At 35.2% G+C, this 19459-nt stretch overlaps 1 pseudogene; it reads left to right on the top strand.

Annotated features, from left to right (window-relative positions):
- LOC146892188 (large ribosomal subunit protein uL30 pseudogene) overlaps positions 1 to 19111 on the top strand; it is a 44727-nt pseudogene extending 25616 nt beyond the window's left edge.
- Positions 19112 to 19459: the final 348 nt, after the last annotated feature.

Raw genomic sequence — 19459 nt, 5'->3', positions numbered from 1 at the left:
AGATCAAGATATAGTTTTGAAGATTTCCTGTATGGGTTTGTGGAATTATTAATAAATCCCTATATACTTTTCAAAAATATATCTTTTCATTATGGTGATTATGATTAAAACCACTACCGTTAATGAAAAATCTATTTAATTAAAATTTACTGTACATTTCTATATGGCTTTCCAAAAATTTTAAAAAGGCAAATACTTTCATGGTTTTTTAGACCTTCTCATATATTACTTCAACACATAATATACTACATATCAGGATATATATATATATATATATATATATATGTGTGTGTGTGTGTGTGTGTGTGTGTGTGTGTGTGTGTGTGTGTATCTGGTATATAAACATATATATATATATATATATATTCACTATTCACTTAATCATTTTATTTTATTTTATTTAAAAGTGTAAGGTTTTGTACCTGCATGCATGTGTATACATCACATATATACTTCTTTCCCACAGAGGTAAGAATTGAATCTCTAGAACTGTAGTTACACACAATTGTGGGCTGCCATATTAGTTTAAGAAATTGAACCAAAGCCTATGGACAAACAGCTGGTGCTCTTAATCACTGAGTTCCTTAACTTTTCAGCTCTCCAAGTTATTCTTAAACTCTTCTCTAAATGTAAGTCTAAGATTTGACTCAGGTAGTATCTACTCTTTATTTTGTGACACCATTTAAAAATTACTATTTGTGTATGTATGTTGTGCATTGTGTGTGTGTGTCTGCTTGAGGTGTATGCTCATTTGTATTTGTCTTTGTTCACAGTAATGCATGTGTTTTAGGACCCTGGGAAGCTAGATGCCAATATTTAGTGTTTTTACCATTTGTTTCCACCTTATTTTTTATACAGGGTCCCTTACTAAACCTGTAGTTCCCTAGCTTTTCTGTCCAGCAAGCCCAAGAACACTCCTGCCACCATGTTCCCCGAGCTGAAATTAGAGACTTACACCATGCCATTTGGTTCTTACTTGGGTATTTGGGTTACAAATCGGTTTTCATATCACAAAGCAAGCAATTTACTGGCAGATCTATCTCTCCAGTTCAAAAACTTGCTTTTTAGATAAAAGTCTGCAAAGCATATCAGGATTTAGGATTGAATGATACAGAGATGTCCATTGATAGTTTTGATAAATGTTAGTTCCTTTTATATACACAGACATTCTTACAAGCACTTGTACTTTTTGCTGAGATGGGAGACCTGAAATAACAAGCTCATGGCCTTGTCTCAGAAGACAAAGATGAACCATCAGGGAAGTACATGAGTTAAGTTACTATTGAGGGATAACATTAAAAGGCATGACATGACATATAATAGCAGTTATCACTGAAATGGAAAACTCTGGAGAGCCAGGCAGATTTTGTGCTAAGAATGGTAACATAATTAGGGGGGAAAATGATGGCAGTTCTGTATGTGCTCGCTGACATCACCATTGAGCCTGCTTCTAAGAAGAAAAATAAAGGCCAGATGAATGTTCCTGTGTGGAGTGACAAAGAGAGGGAAGAGCTGAGCACATATGCCTATTCTTAAATATTTTAATGTGAGTAAGAAGCTTACCAGTGAAAGGATGGAAATTCTTTGGGATTCAGTATTTTGCATCATCGAGTCAAACAATAATGAAATATATGTGATAAAACAGTACCAATATAGTCCACCCTATCACACATGTGCCCGTCAAACCAGATGCAAATTAAAGCTGAAGTCTTGATGGTCATAGCTGACTGGAGGCATGCATGCCAACATGTCCAAAGAAAATTGCGACCACTGAAAGTGCGCTCAGCTTGAGGCTATTTTGGTGCGTTTTCTGTAAGTCAGACAAGGAGAACTCATATGGCTACTTTTAGAAAAAGAGTGTCAATAAGGTCATTTTGAAGACAGAAGTCTAACTTTCTATAATTTATTTATAAATTCACAATGCAGCTATTTATATACATATTCATATATTTTAGTTTCTTATGGGAGTCTGTGCATGACCCCCAGAGACTCTGTGGCTCATTGTCTTTGCCAATGATACAACACCAACATCTTAGTCAAAAAGTGATTTTCCTCAGGATTGGAAGTCTATAGACTCACATTGAGATTTTCTAAATATTAGTTTTATCCATACTTTATGTTTAAAAAGACCTACCTGGATACATGCAGGAGTCTAGACTCATGGCTACTTATGGAAGCTGAAGTAATAGACCCAACTGGTAGAAAGTATCAGTAGAAACTGAGAAGTATGTGCTGAGGAGATGGATGAGTCCACTCAATATACAAACATAACGACCTGATTCCAATCCCCAGGACACATGTAAAAACTAATTCAAAACCAAAATCATGATGCGTCAATGTGTTCTTGAAATGTTAGAACTGATGAAGTGGGGGAGGGTGAACCCCTAAATCGCACTGAACAGTCATACTAGACTATTTGGTGAGTGTCAGACCACTGAGACTCTATCTCATGAATCAAGGTGTGGATGATGGAGTAATGGTTCAGTGGTTGAAGGCCTTGAAGCTCTTGCACAGAACCAGGGTTTGGCTTCTGAAACCAACACCATAACTCACAACCTTTACTAACTTCAGATCCAGGGATTTGACACCCTCGTCTGACCTCCAGAGACAACATACATACAGCAAGAAACCATATATAGATGCAGGCAAAACATTTACACACATAAAATAATATAATAATATAAATCCATAAAAAATGAGTAAAAAGCAAAGAAACAAGGTGAACAATGCCCAAAAAGCAATGTCTGAAATTGGTGGCTGGTCCCCATATACACATGTACACACACACACATACATCATACACAAATGCACACGTACATACACACACACCACACACAATTCAGAAGCCATGACAGACAATTGGAGTGACTTGGCACAGGAAGAGTAGCATTTCTGAGTCATTTTGTGGATGTTACTTTTTTTCCTCTGGACACGGGACTCCATTGGTACTCACAGCCATATTAGATCTGAGCATTTTTAGTCCTTAATTGCTTTGCAGTTTACCACAAGCAGTGAAGGCTTTAGTGAACAAGACACTGGGAAATGTACTGCTGCATGCTTTGCATTTTTATTGCATTTGTGTTTTTGATTAGTTAAATTCATTTTGCAGTTGATACACTTAATGAGACTTATTTTCTTGATAATCAGTTGTGAATTGCTCACTTTGGAGTTACAGATCTTAAAAAAAATAGACAAATAACCGAATTATTGCGGGTAGCCACATTCCATTTAGTAAATTACACCATGCAACATGCTGAATAATTTTATTGTAGCTTATAGCCATATACCATGAAGTTATCTTTCTTAAAATTTCCATATTAAAATTGAATGTTAAAGTGTATGTATTTACTACTAATAAAGCAATGATTATTACATTTTCCACAAGGAAAAATTCAATGTGACAATATTCAAATTTATGATATGTTGATGAAAAATGATTAAACCACAGTGTTTAATTATCTCACATATGGTTACAGAAAACTAAAGGTCAAGATGCAAAAAGCAGGTCCCTTGCATTCATTCGTCATTTTCAAACGAAATGCTAATTATAGAAAATTTTCTGATTCATAAAAAGTTTCCAATATAATAGTTTCCTTGTGATTAAATCTCATTTTCTTCATTATTTATTACATTGTTGTATTCATAACAATGCATGAAATAATATATACATTATTAATAATAATTCATACTTTGCTCACATTTCTTAGTGTTTATCTGATATCAACTTTTGTTCTAAAATTTCATTCAGAATACCTTATCATGTTTAATCATTTTGGCATTATGTTGCTCTTGCCTAGCACATTCAAGGTTATTTCTTTCTTTTGTTTTTTTGTCAGTTCAAGAAATTATTCATGTTCTCACCAGGTAGGTGAAAATATTAACATTCTCTTGTTGTTCTCAAAATTTGAACCATGACACAAGCAAAATTCATATCTAAAACAACACATAGAAAATATATCAACACATAAATATATTTTCATTCCTTACTACTGATTTTTTTAAATCACTTCAAGATCACATGTGTTAATAACCCACCCACTCTCCATTTGAACAAGCCTCAGGCATCTGAAGTCTTTCCAGCAATATATCTTGAAAGTACATATGGGAAATATCCTTTGATAATTAATATAATACTGCTACTCATTCCATTAATATGTGTGTCTTCGTGATAATTATGAAGAAATTTCATGGCAAACTATATTCTAAAAGTTGGTACTTAATGCAAATAAAAAGTGATTTTCACATTACTAGCCCCCTGGAGTATTGATACAAGGTCTTTCTTATATCTCTCTACCTAAAAATTGGAGCTTATTTTAGAATTTTAATTGGATGGTAGAACATTTGGGACAAGAGCTCGATTAAGCTATCCACTAAAAATATTAATAAGTTTGAATAATCAAGCAAGACTTCAGAATAAAGACATCTAAAATGGGGCAAGTGAAAGAGATAAGTAAATTCCACAATTACCCTACAGCTACCCTAGTGGACAAAATAGATAAATGCATTCCCTTCTTTTGCAGAGTTAGCAGTGCTATTTATGTTAGGCTCATTCATGTGTGACTAGTTTGATTTTTGACAGAGATCGTTAATTTTACAGAAAAGAATGTTTGGAGCAGGTTCTGTTACTGTTGTGGATTCATATATATGTTTTAAAAAGTACCATTGACTATTGAAGAGTAAACTTAGCAATTTAGGCAGTCCCCAAAAAATCAAAGACCTGGATATGTATGATAATTTTTATATTCAAAAGTCTGTATCATAGTTTTACATGTAAAACATCACCACCAAATAACTCTGGAAGAGAACACAAGGCATTAACATTGTGTTTGGAATATAGAGAAGTGAAAAAAAATAGGATCATTAATTGGACCAAAAATATTTATAGCCATGAGGGAAAAGTAATTGGTAAGGAAGCTTCATTGGAATCTAAACCTCCCTTTAAATAACAGTTGCCATTAAGGAAATGCAATTGGAGAAATTATTCACAAGTGATATTTCCCTCAATAGTATTGAATGAAGACTACAGGATTTAAAACCATTAACAAGGATAAAAACAAAGAAAAAAGAAGAAAACAGAAAAAAATGTTCTGTACTTCTTTGGAATCTGCACAAGAAAATGATTCCACTGAAAAGTCTTGTGTGCTACAACACATTTTAATTTTAAAGTCTGGTAAAACCAAATAAGAACAAACAAGTAAAATAAATTCCAATCCAACCCATGTAAGGATAAAATGGAAAATTCATACTGACAATTGTTTCATGGTTCCTCGTGACTTTGCACATCCTTTGACCATTCTATCCAGGAACTTAAGAGACATGAAAACCCATATGTACAAAAGACATTAAAAAGTTTGAAACCGTCTTAGCTCAAATTGACAATAAACTATATAACCATTAGGAGAAGAATGGATAATCAAATAATGGTATAGCCAAAATTTGAACTATTACATTTGCATTCTTCCCACATACCCAAAGGAAATAATGCACAAATTCTCTCATATATTACTTTTCAATACTTTCAGAAAACAATTTTTTCCCTGAACAGATAGAAAATCAACCTTACCTTCTTCTTTAACTTTAACTGCATGAAGCAAAGGAGATTTATGGAGGTTTTATCCCATTATCTTATGCTAATAGGTTTTACTTTCCTGTTGTAGTAGTATTGTAACATTTGTTTGGTTTGCATGCATTGGGTTCCTTTTAATTTAATTGCAGTACAAGTTTGAGAGATTACTCGTGACAACTAATTGTTCAACATTGTTCAGCTTTATTTCTCAGTAATCTAAAACAAAGTTATTTATTAAACACTCTAGAGTTGAGCAAAGCTATTAAGAGCATGTGATACACTGAAAATTCTAGGAGCTTAGGAGATGAAAAGCCAAGATTAAGCAGGTATGATCAAAGAATAAAATGAAAGTAATATACTTCTAATATAATTTATTTTTAAAAAGCAGGGAATGGACTTTTGTCACTTGCACCAAGGAATCTCACTCAACTTTTCTTCTTAAATTGTACCTATATATCGTCTATGATAGTTTGTATGATTTTAGTAAAACTCATCCCCATCACTTCCCTCATTGTGTGTAGACCTTTTTGGTGTTTGACAGTTGCATGTCCATGTGACACACTTGGCCAGAGGAGTCGTGAATGTGCTTACTCAGTTTTACTCACTGTCGTGAGAAGAGAAATACTGTGAGTAGCCTTTTATATTCAGCCTTGGCTGCAGGTGAATTGAGTGGAGGAACTGAACTAGCAGCCTGAAACAAAGAACAAAGAAACGTCACCTAATTTGTTGTCATCCCAGGTTGGTGCGACCGGTGGCCCACACACTGCACAAGACAGCCGTGCATGTAGCCCAAAACACGTGCAGCTAACACCATGCCTCCTTGCCAAACAGCTCACTTTCCCCAGCTACCTTGATTTGCTTTGCTAAGGAAATAGTGCATGGGAAAGCACGTGAGATGAAGAAATACAAACATGTGATTTCACCTTGGTTTCACATATAACATTCTTCTTTTTTATATTTTACCTAAGTTGACATTTTATTTATAATCCTTGGTTTTTGCTTCATGTCATTTTTTCTGTTTTAGGGTATCATCCAGAATATTAAATGGCATTTAGTTATCTGGTCTCTTTAGACCCCACGTGACTATGGCAATACTTATTTTACCTTTTTGAATTACTTTTTATTATTTATTTATTAAAAATTTCCACCTCCTCCCTGCCTCCCGTTTCCCTTCCCCTCCCCACTTCCCTTCTGTCTCTATTCCTAAGACCAGTCAGGGTTCACTGTCACATGGGAAGTCCAAGGTCCTCCCCACTCCATCCAGGTCTATAAAGGTGAGCATCCAAACAAACCAGGCTCCCACAAAGTCAGTCCATGCAGTAGAATCAAAACCCAGTGCCACTGTCCTTGGCTTCTCAGTCAGCCTTCATAACATTCTTTGAGGTCTCTTCTAGCCTAGAAATTCGTGAGTTGTTCTTCATCATTCCCTATTGTTCTAGGCATTGTTTGTTTGCCTTTCAGTTTGAAGTGGCAGATAATGGACATTTAGCTCACAAGTTTTAGATCTTTGTTATGTTTGAGTAAGTTAAATGATTCCTGGTCTGCAACCTAGATGCTACTTTGTGATCTCAGCTCTACCTCCCTTTATTTTTAATATAAAGTTATTTGGTATGATTGTGGTCATCCACAAAATAAACAAATAAAATGACGTGGAAGGGGAGGTCTTCTCACTAAACCTTCATCAACCCTTCACAAAAAAAAAACTTCTGGCAACTAACGAATGCTGAAAGTAAGAGAAACAGCCTTCCTTATTGAAAATTTACCAACTGGTTATCCAAAGCTAAGCATATGTGTGTGTTAGTACTGTTTTTCCTTTCCCCAGCACGTATCAGTTGAGTATATCTTTTTGTATATGGTTGTGACTTTGGGTAAATGTCATCTTCTCAGTGCTGGGATTTTACAGACAGTTTTTAAAAAACAGTTCTGTTTGTTAGGTTGTTTTTTCAGACAAAATAACATTCAGGCTGAAGTTGAACTTTTCATCTTTCTGTCTCCACATTCCATGTGCCAGCCTTACAAAAGTACATCACTACAGTACAGTTTATGACTTGCCAGAGATTAAAGTCACGCTTTTATTAACCTTAGATAAGCATTCTATCCAAGTGAGCTCCACCTCCAGCTGTATCTCTATTCTATAAAACTTAAGAATATGTATTCCTCTAATAGTGTTATCATTTTCTAACTTATTAACCTAACTAGTACCTGACAACTGGATCATTGTTACAATCCTGGCATTCAGATAACGACCTAGGAATTCTCTCCATATATCCATACCACAAGAATTTATATAAGAATTGTTGCCCATACAGAAGATGGGTCAGAACACTTCTAAAGTCACAATATTTAATTCTGAATAAAAATCAATGGCAGAAAAAGGAGTTGGAACTTTGGTCACATTGATTATGACCCTCTAGAGAGATCAATGAAGGTGAAATTATTAGCTGACCCTTTCTGAGGGTCTGTGGGTGAACTTTGAGAAAAACTAACACAGCCGATTATTTTTCTATATTTCTGTGTTTTTAAATATCTAAGTGGTGAGAACTTGGCAAAAAAACCTGTAGTACTCATGGAGTTGAGCTCTGAATGACATGGAAAGTAATTTCTTTCCAATGAATAAGTCAGTACCAATGTCAAAATTACTGGCCTCTTAAAATCCACTCCCCATTCTGGTAATGCCAAGTCATTCTCACAGATGAACACAGTACTTTTATGGCATCCATTGAATTATATAAAACAGGGCACAGAAAAAAGAAACTTTATAAAAACGATTCCTACTAAAAATACTCAATGTGATAGGAAAAGGTTCAGCTAAGTAAAGCAAATGAAATAATTCATACTACTTTTAATAAATCTTCTTCTAGGAGAAAAGAAATACTGGATAATACTTCTGAAATGGTTTAGTAATAAAATCACATAGTGTAAAAAAATATACATTTAAGCAATCATTATCCCAAAGCCCACAGGCTTTTGGAGGTTTCTAAAGGCAATTAAATAAGTAGATCTGTGTCACTTGCGTACTCTCAAATTTATTTTAGTCAGCAACTTTATTTGTAGGTTTATGTGTTGAAGGTCTACGTTTCATCTTTGCTCATTTACAAAATAGCAAATATAGGCATAAAATCTGCATTCTTCTCATGCATACGAAAGATCATACATTATGCAGCAGAAACTTACTCACCTCCTCACAGTATGTCTGGAACTCCAGAAGGCAAATGTTGGTCTGGAAAGGCTAAGATCCGGAATATGCAGCCTTCCTTGACTCTTTTGCCTTGGAAAGCACATATGTCTCCTCCTTCACAAGTTACTCCCCTTATTCAATATGGATAACCTTTATTGTGTAGCAGGTAAATGTCAGGGCTGCATCAAGATGGAAACATTAAATCCTTTTTTGGGTTCATTCTGGGCTCATCACTGAGGTGGGTGTATCTTGCCTCCTCTAATCATATTGACTAGTGGCATGAGTTTTTCTTAGTACATGAAGAATTTTAAAACTTGGAGAATGTTGAGTGCCTGACACCATGTCTACACAGTCACATCAAGTTCCCAGTGTTAGAACAGTGACTGTATTGCCTCATTTGGCCATTTTATTTAAAACACAAGAAGGCAACTCAGTGACAAAATTGAAATAGAACAAAGTTTATTGATTGTCTGCCTTTAACTCTTCTGCATGGTTCTCTAATACCCTATAGTCATAAATTGTTTGCTTCAGTTGTGCATTTTTAATTAATTAATTAATTAATTTTCTTAAAATGATCTTTTCTCATTTTACATATTTATCCCAGTCCCCTCTTTCTCCCCTCCTCCTGCTCCCTCCATCTTCCTTCTATCCGACCCCCATCCACTCCTCAGAGAGTAAGGTTTCCCATGGAAAATCAACAAATTCTGACACATCACTTTGATGCAGGACCAAGACCCTCCTCTTATATCTAGACTGCGCAAGGTATCCCTCCAAAAAGAAAGGGCTCCAAAACCCAGTTTAGGCACTAAAGATAAACCCTGGTGCCACTGGCAGTGGCCCCACAGACTGCCCAAGTCACACATCTGTCACCCACATTCACAGGGCATAGTTTGGTCCTATGCAGGTTCCGCAGCTGTCAGTCCAGAGTCAGTGAGCTCTCACTAGCTCAGGTCAGCTGTTGTGGTAGGTATCCCCATCATGGTCTTGACCCCCTTTGCTCATATTATTGCTCCTGCTTCTCTTTAACTGGTCGTGGAGGAGGGGAGAAGGGGAGGGAAGAGGAGAACATGAGGAAACAGGATAGATAGAATGGGGGAAGATCTACAGCTAAGCATTGGGCCAAGGTTCCGGATGTCAATTGTACATAGCTGAAAAATACATAAATAAATACAGTCTTCTGTTGAGTCAGAACAGATTGGTAACCAAAAGACTCTCATTCTTCTCAGAAAATTATACTTTACCTCTTTCAATTTTGAAAATAAATGCTGTGATAGTTCTGAAGTTGTAAGAAAAAAGAAAGAAAGAAAAAAGGGGATGAGACAGAGAGAGAGAGAGAGAGAGAGAGAGAGAGATCCCAAACCAGTTCCCTTCATTTTGACTGCATAACAATCTAGAATGATGACAATAATATGGAAGAGAGTCTCTTGCCAGCAGGGTGTGACCCTTCACCCCGATTTCTATTCCCGAGAAAAGCTATAAATGTTTTATTAACCTAGGAAACTTTTTCATTTAAGTGAAATAGGAAAAGCAATAATAATATTACCATTTACATTAGGTTCATGAGTTCAAATTATATTTGCTGGCTTTGATCAAATTTGAAAACACAGTGAACAGCATATAGTTTCAAGAGAAAATATGCAACGATAGATTCATAGATCTCTAAGTTCTAAAATCTTTATATGTAAAATAAACCTTATATTATGTAGTATTTAATAGAATGTAGAAAATTGAAAGGAACAATATGAAAAAATTCTACTTCTAAAATTAATCATTTTATAGTGGTTTCTATTCAATCATTTAAGTTGAATCATACAGATCTTTCATCTCATATTTTCATTTAACATTAATATGTGTGAATTTTAAAATGCTAAACCACTCAAAATGTTTAATGCGAACAAAATTTTCTGTGATATACATTTTGAATACTTAATTTTACTTTATTTTATATATTTTGAGTTTTTTATGATTTTGGTATTATAAACATTGATGTGATAAGTAGAACTAGATGGCTACAGATGAAATTCTAAGGTTCAATTATGGGAAACGATTTCATTGATCCATTTTCTTGTGAATAAAATGGATTTTGACATAGAAAACCATGTTTATAAAAATGTGGCTCCCTCTTTTCCCCCTTTCTCTTTCTGTTGGGACAAATATTGTCAGCACTGTTAGCCAATTGTATATTAAACAAGTCATTGTATACTAAAGTTTCTTTAGTATACGAACCATTGCACACTAAAGTTTCTTTCACTATTTCTTAAGTATCTCTTCAAATTACCAATTATTACTTTCACTGTGGGAGAGGATATGTTAGCTTTCTTGAGCATCATGCTTCTTATAGCATCCGGAAGTATGCACTGACTTAACACAGCTGCACACTTCCCAAGCAATTGGCTCATCCTCAGCACGCAGAATATTAATCCATGACTTACTGATAAAGAAACATCAAGAGTAGGTTTATGCAATATATTTTTATCTATAATTTTTTTTGGAATTTCACACATTTTTATCTCTACAAAACTCAAAGATAGCATAGGCATCTATGGTTTTGTCTAGTGCACAAGGAACTGTGTGTCCTTTATTCACCCAACCATTTCTATTAAATTTATTTTACTTAAATAATGGTTCTTTTTCTCATATTATCTATGTTCTCTTCTAGAATTCTTAGCATTAAATCTGTTGGATGATACCTTGTATTTACCCAGTTTTATTCTCCTGTGTTCCAAGCACTTAATTTTTTTCTGTTTAATTTGAAACTGGAAATGATCTACTTCTGCCCTCCTTTAAAAAGTGTATTTTACTCTTGCAAGAAGGCAGTAATGCTACCTTAAATCTATCTTTAAAAGTAAATGGTAGAAAAGCACACAGCTTTTACTCTGGGGCCTTTCTGTGTTGGTTTTGTCTGTATATCTTACTTGGTTTACTGTAGCTTGTCATTTGTGTGAGGGAGTGGTGGTGGTGCTGCTGGTGGTAATGATTTCAAAATAATTTTGTAACTTTTTTTGTAACTTTTTTTTTTTTGAGACAAGGTGTCTGTAGCTTTGATGCCTGTCCTGGAACTAGCTCTGGTAGACCAGACTGGTTTCGAACTCACAGAGATCTGCCTGCCTTTGCCTCCCATGTGCTGGGATTAAAGGCGTGTGCCACCACCGTCCTGCAATTTTATAACTTCTTTGATGGAAATGAAAATATGCTATCTATTTATCCCAGTGCTTTAGAAGGTGGGTGGGTCTCTAGGATGAACACAGTTATGTACTGAGATTCAACAAATAAAATTTTTCTTCTGGTTAAATCTGTGATATGTGGGCCGTCTAGAGACCTTTTTATGTTTACTGTAGGAAATTAAAATTCTACTTTTTACTAGAGAATGAATGGTTGGCTGGTTGATATAGTCGGAAAGTGTGTGCAAAATATGTGATGAGTCTTGCCTGAAGAAAGGTTATAACTTTGTAGACTAGTCTGGCCTTGAACTCACAGAGATTGGCTTGCCTCTGCTTCTGGAATACTGGGGTTAAAAGTATACACCACCGTGACAGGCCAAGAGAGATGGCTCAGGGGTTAAGAGCACTGACTATCTTTCCTGAGACCCCAGGTTCAATTCCCAGCATCTACATGGTAGCTCACAACTGTCTGTAACTCCAGGTCTAGGGTATTTGACACCTTCACACCAATTCCCACGAAATAAAGTTAAAAAATTATTTAAACAAAAAAGAATGGTTATCACTGCTTCTTAAATAAATTCCCTAGTAGTGTTTGCAACATCCACTTCTAAGTTTGTGTATTTACTAATTATAGAAAACATTGTGAATTTGTTTTTGTTTATCTATGTTTTTAAACAATTTCCATTTTCAAAAATACTATTATTTTTTCCTTATTGCTCTTCTTTTCTTTCTGTAGTTTTGCTTAATGATTATGTTTTTGTTTTTCAAAGGAAGGCTGATACTCATCATCTATTCCTACCAAGAATAGTAATCTCAACTGAATGTAACTTTGTGGCAGTTTATTTAGAGCAATACTATACCAGCTGATGATCTTAGTGCTCCCTGGGAGCGTTTGATTTTTTATTTTCCACTTTTGCTCAAAGGAAACCTGACTCTAGCTCAACACAGTTTATTTGATACCAAAAGTTTCTAGAATGTCACAACATTCCAGACCCAAACTCGGTCAGAATGACCCTCTGTCCAATATGTCAAGCTAAATTTACAACACAAAAGTAAAAGAAGAACAGTTTATCTGATTTGTCAGATCTGACCTTTGATTTATATGAGCACAATTTAGTAGCCTTCAGCTTATAAAGCTAGCACAGAAATTCAGTCAATTAACTATAGGTGTGACATGCTTGGTTCCTTAGTAAAGTTGATACACACTTTCACTGTATATGATGGCCTCTTTGGGGAAAAAATACAGGGAACTACATTATATATGTATATTATTTTAAAACACTATTAATTGTTAATGTATTTCAATTCAAGGTTCATCTTTTATGATGTTTATTTTATAGCTTTCAAATTTTTAGGGTTCTCATTTGTTTTCAACTCTGGTCCCTCCTTCGAAAGTAAAGAGGGAATTAAGCAAGACTTTTGAATGCCTCATTTGTTTTGTGCTTTTTTCAGTAGATGTGATGGGAATATTCTAAAGAAAGAATGGAACAATTTGTTATTCTAATTAGGCCATTGTAGAACTTAATTTGCTGAACTGTAATCACCATGTTTTCAGCTTCTTTCAAGGCACATTTCAAGTTGAGAGACAAAAACTGCAGTGAGGAGACTAAGCAACTGACAGAAACATCTGTTGGTTAGAAAGTTTGGGGTGCAGAGTGGAAGCTAGCCTGGAAATAAACACACAGCTCCACATCCAGACCTTGACACTTGCCGTCCTGCATATTCCTAGTCAAGGAATCCAGCAGTTCTGTAAAAGGCAGCGAATACAAGGTCTAGTGTTTAAGTAATATCCAGAAAAACAATTGTGAAAGTCTACTTTATAAAAATCCTTCAGACTGTTGTGACATACACAGTGAAAACAAGATCTAGACCTTTATATAAACACCCAACTAATCTAAGAACAGACAAAATAGCAAGCAACTAAAACATTTTATATAATGTGACAAGCAAAAAAATCTGTGTATAATAATAGGTATATTATAACTGAAACTAAAGTATGCTAATTTTTGTGATGAACAAGATTGATAATATTTTCATCTACATTTTATCCGAGGTGGTTTATTACTTGAATACATAGGAAAATAGTAAATTTGAGAGTAAACACTACCCAAAGGCAGGCAAAAATCATCCAGTGGGTAAAGGAGCTTGCCACCAAGCTTGATAACCTGAAGCAGGAAATTTTAAAGACAGGTCTGACTTTTTTTCTGAATCCTGTAGAATGTCTAGTAGACTCTTTCATGAAGCAGGCAGGAACCCTGAAGAACAGTCTCACCTTTAGGCAAGTTTAGCAGTCATTTCCCTGTGGGTCTTGCATATCCAGTTTATGAAGCAGTCCAGACATGAGCAGTTTCTTGCCCAAATGGGTAGCAAACTCCATCAGGAGCCTCTTTGATGCCCATCTTTCTCTTGAAGTAGATTGATGCTGCCAGGAGCAGATGTTTTGCATTGTAAAGAAAAGTCTTAAGTTTTTAAACATTTCAAATGCTATATTTTGAAGATCTCGAAAAGATTTGAAGAATACCTATCTAACTGAAATATATCAATACATTTAGAAAATATAACCAACATGACTACAAGCTTGAATAGTATAGATTATTATATATTATATATATTATAGTATAATATATATAATATAATATAAAATATAATATAATATATTATATATAATAATGTATTAAATAATATATTAACCAACATTTTTGATTATACGTTACATTTTGAAATGAATACAGACACAGTACCTTAATTGAGAGCAGTAATATACATATAACATAATTGACCTAAAACTTGTATAAATTAACCAAGATCCATATCAGTGCAAAGTATCCATCTCTATAGCATATTCCCCTTTAAATGTAAAGAAACATTTACAAACAATATTTGGAGATATGGGTGTAGTTTTGTCTGAACTTTTTCTTGCTATTTATTGGACAAAGTAATTTTCAAGTTTGTTCATTGCAACCTCTTCGGGGGTCATGGTATATTAAGCCATATTAGCCTGCAATGAATCCACAGATTGTCATCATCTGTGGAAACAAAAAAAAAAACCTCTTTTTTAAAGAAACATATCCTTAGACCCAAATTCTGAAGTCAAGGTATCTTTATAATATACATACAGGCTGGTGTAGCTTAGCAACCCATATTAAAAAAAGATGTCTCTCTGTACTTAGTTCCTTCACAGTTAAAAAATTTAAAGAAAACCCAGCTGTTTAGTCCCAAAGAAAAATCACACACAGATCTTTGTAAGTTATAAAATTGTTTGGCCCATTAGGTCTGGCTACTTATTAGCTAACTCTCACATCTTGATTAACCCATTTTTTTCTGATCTATTTTAGCCATGAGGCTCAGTACCTTTTTCAGTGGGGCAGCTCACATCCTGCTGCTTCAGTGATCTGGGCAGTAGTGGGAGGAATCAACTTCCTCCTCCCCAGAATTCTCCTGCTCGCCTTGCATCATTTCCATTTCCTGTCTGTTTTTCCCACCTACACCCCCTGCCTGGCCAATCAGCGTTTATTTAAAACATGATTGACAGATTACAGACAATTCTCCTGCACTCTGTCTCTTTAAAGACTATTTTTTTATAATTTTATAAAGCATTTACTTTATTTTGTAACTCTCTATACTCGTTTTATTTTTTCTTTCAAGCCTATGTACATTTGTCCAACACTGTGATCCATTTAGAAGTCTTTTGTGCCTGAATCTGTCCTGTGTATCTGTAATTATTTACTGTCCAGGAATACTTCTTAAAATGTTAAGCTCTTCTGAAAACTTAATCTGCAGCATTACTAGGTCAAATATAGTAGTTCCTGCTTGGCCTGCTCAGTCCAGCATGCTAGAGTTGCTTGTACCTCTGAGAGTCATGTAGACCACCCCACTTTCAGGCACACAGCCAGTCCATGTTGCCATCAAGCAAGCCACAGCACAGCACACTGCTCACAAACACCATCCAAATGCTCTATCTCCCCAAAGAGCCATAGGTCAGGCTAGCAGCAGGGCCCAGAAAAGTGGCATTTTAAAACAGCACGGCATTTTTTTTTCTGTTACATCTGAGTCAGGAAAACCTCTCTTAAGGGAACTGTGGCACACTGCCAGCAAACAGAAAGAAGCTGTGTTTAACCCTGTATTTTTGTGTCTAGATTTTCTTTGTAAGCTCTCACAGATTTTAAGAGGTTTTTGGTCAACCAAGTTGATGCCAATTTGTAGGAGGGAGGCTGCTTGTTGGTTTCTGGCCACCCAGCTGGCTTAGACCCAAAATAATCACACAGAAACTGTATTATTGAAATCACTGCTTGGCCCTTTAGCTCTAGCTTCTTATTGGCTAACTTTTACATATTAATTTAACCCATTTTTATTAATCTGTGTATTTCCATAACAACCTGAGTTTCATCCTTAGGACCTACATGCTACAAGGAGAAACCCAAACCCTGAAAATTACATTGTGACGTGTACACATAAACCATGACAAACACATCATGATATGCTCTTCAACACACATACATAACTGTAATATAATTGGGGAGTGAGTGCTAAACAAGGCATCCTAGTTTAATAAAGGGTAAAAACCAATAGAATAATACATTAACTACAATTGTCTACTTTTATTATAGCATTAATAAGATTAGTTTTTCTTCAAGCATATTCTTTGTATGTGAGTTGTGTGTGTGTAGGTTAGTGTGTGTGTGTGTTTGTGTGTATGCATGTTTGTGTGTGTATGTGTGTGTGAGAGAGAAAAAATGCATGTGTGTGTTTGTGTGTGTGTGTGTGTGTGTGTTTGTGTGTGAAAGTCAGAGGCAAACATCAGTATCGTTTCTCCAGAACCGACTGCTTTGTATTTTGAAACCAAAGGCTCACATGCTTAGGTATACTAACTGGTCAGTGAACCCTAAAATTTCCCTTATGTCCATCTTTACAGTCATTGAATTTTAGACAAATTCCAAAATGCTTTGCATTTTACATGGATAGTGATCTAACTTGAATCCCCATGTTTCAATATTTTAAAACTAAGCTATCCCTAGACTCAAGATTATTCTATAGTTTATTTTATTTCAAAAGATGTTCTTGGGAAATAATAAATTGTTATAAAATATTGAAGAAATTTGAAAGATTAAAGCTTGCTTTGAAGAGCGTGATGTATATTAGATTTAGGCAATTCCTCTTGCAATAATAAGACTATTTTGATTGTTAATGGCATGCACCAGTATCCTGAAGAGCCAGTATATCATGGAACATAATTTGAAGATACTGACTTAAACATTTTAGATAACTATACATACAGCATCCCTAGGTATTTGTGTGAGCACATTTTAAAATTTCATAAGTTATGTATATGATACCAGAATGAAGTCTAAAAACCTGGAAAGAAGACACAACCACTAAAGAGAATTAATAGTACTCTTTTCTGTAGAGATATGCTTGCAGTATTAGGTAAAGTAAATTTCTTGGCCAGTTTCAAGATTAAAAAGAAGGTATAATAAATACAAATTATTTGTCATGCTGGTATTTTTCATTTTGAATGGAACAGTATGACCCCCAAGTTAATGGCAGGAATTTAAGATCATTGATTATGTACTGTATGTTCAATGAAATATATGCGAGTCCTGATGGTATAGTTATGTTTGATACAAATGTAAATTTGCTTGAAAACATTGGAATTTGACTGTATAATCTAGACAATTTTTCTGAAACACAGTAGTAGAGAGGCTACTCATCAAGATATTTTATGACTGAATACCACTGAACAACAGACAGCATTTTAGTTGGAAAACGACCTACGCTACTCGTCAAAGTTAATAGCTTTTGTTATTGTTTTCGGAAAGGGAAATTACTCATGTGAAACCGTTCAGCCTTAACAGTAATAACACAGTATGCATGCAATTACTAATTGCAGCTATTTTCTATTTTGCCAAAGTAGAACCTAGAAGATTTGATTTAAAAGTAGAAAAAGTTTACCTAAATTATTGTGAAGTTTAGCAAAATATTTATTCAATAAAAGAAAAAAGGTCATCTACAATTATAAGTCAGTTCCTGGTTTCCTTGTGGACAGGATATATGTTTTATCAGAAAAAGAAAAGCAGTAACTGAAATTCAATTACAACAGTGGCTGGTATAAAAAAAATGCTTCTGACAAAATACTGCAAAGACCACTGTGAAAGACAAGAGTCCTTTTGTACGAAACAAGAGTTGTGCATTTCATGACCTAATTGATGTGGTATTCCTCTGTGTATGCTGTGATTACTATTAATGAATAAAGAAAACTGGCTTGGCCCGATAGGGTAGAATAAAGGTAGGAGGGGAAATCTAATCTGAATACTTGGAGAAAGAAGGGGAGAGTCAGAAAGAAGCCATGTAGCCACTTCAGAGACAGACACCAGAACTTTAGCCAGTAAGCCACAGCCACATGGCGATACACAGATTAATAGAAATGGGTTAAATCAACATCTAAGAGTTAGCCAATAAGAAGCTAGAGCTAATGGGCCAAGCAGTGATTTAATTAATACAGTTTCCGTGTGATTATTTCGGGGCTAAGTCGTCGGGGATAAACAAGTAACCTTCCTCCTACACCTAATAGAACCGCATAAGCAAATTACAGAAGTTATGCTTAGACCCAGACAATTGCTCTTCTTCTGGCTGTAACCACGAGGCTGTGCTGGAGAAGTAAAAGAAGGTTCCTGCTGCTACAGAAAACATTCAGAAAAAGTGAGGAAAATCCTCAGAGCTGAAAGTGAAGCTCCTGATAGAAGTAATTAGCCCCCAAAACTCCTTTGAAAGGCAAGGAAGAAACTTATCTATGGAAAAAAATAAAGACAGTAAAAAAGCACTATCACAAGGAATACAGGACTAAGAATCGAATGGCTAGGATGGTACCAAAAGCTGCAACTGCTACGCACCTGCAGAACGAAGTTGGCCTTTGCCATCAGAACCTGAGATATCGATGGTTTAACCCTCAAGGTCTGCTAGGTGCTGCACTTGTCTTTGTTAAGCTCAATAAGGCTTCAGTTAACACTCCGAGGACTGTGAAATCTTACAGTGCATGGGAATACCCCCACCTGAAGCCAGTAAATGAGATGTTCTACAGGCATGGCTATGGCAAAATCCTTAAGAAGTGTTTAGCCTTCACAGATAATGTCTTGATTGCTAGACCTCTTGGTAAATCGGGAATTCTGCATGCAGGACTTAACAAGATCTAGAGAGACAGAAACACTTTAAGGCTCTTCCAATTATCTTCTCCATGATGGAGAGTTGGAAAAAAACAACACCAACAACAACAGAAAAAAAACCGCCTCATTTTGTGGAAAATGGAGATGCTGGTAATCCGGAATACTCAATACGATTAACTAGCTTTTTCTTCAGATATACTGAGGTGTCGCGCACGATATTTTTGCTGTCTGGTCAGTTAATAAGCAGTAATAGCTTGGCAAATTCAAAAACCAAAGAGAGAGCAAGAGTACTGAAAAAAATGTTGACTTTATTATTTGTTTAATTATTTGGTACTTCAGAGAGAAAAATCAAAAGATTTCCTTTTCCAAGTGGATGAAAGTTGCCATATGAAAAGGT

This window comes from Myodes glareolus, chromosome 12 (genome assembly GCF_982192425.1).
Source record: "Myodes glareolus chromosome 12, mMyoGla1.1, whole genome shotgun sequence".
NCBI lineage: Eukaryota > Metazoa > Chordata > Mammalia > Rodentia > Cricetidae > Myodes > Myodes glareolus.
This window is presented reverse-complemented; position numbering and strand designations above follow the sequence as displayed.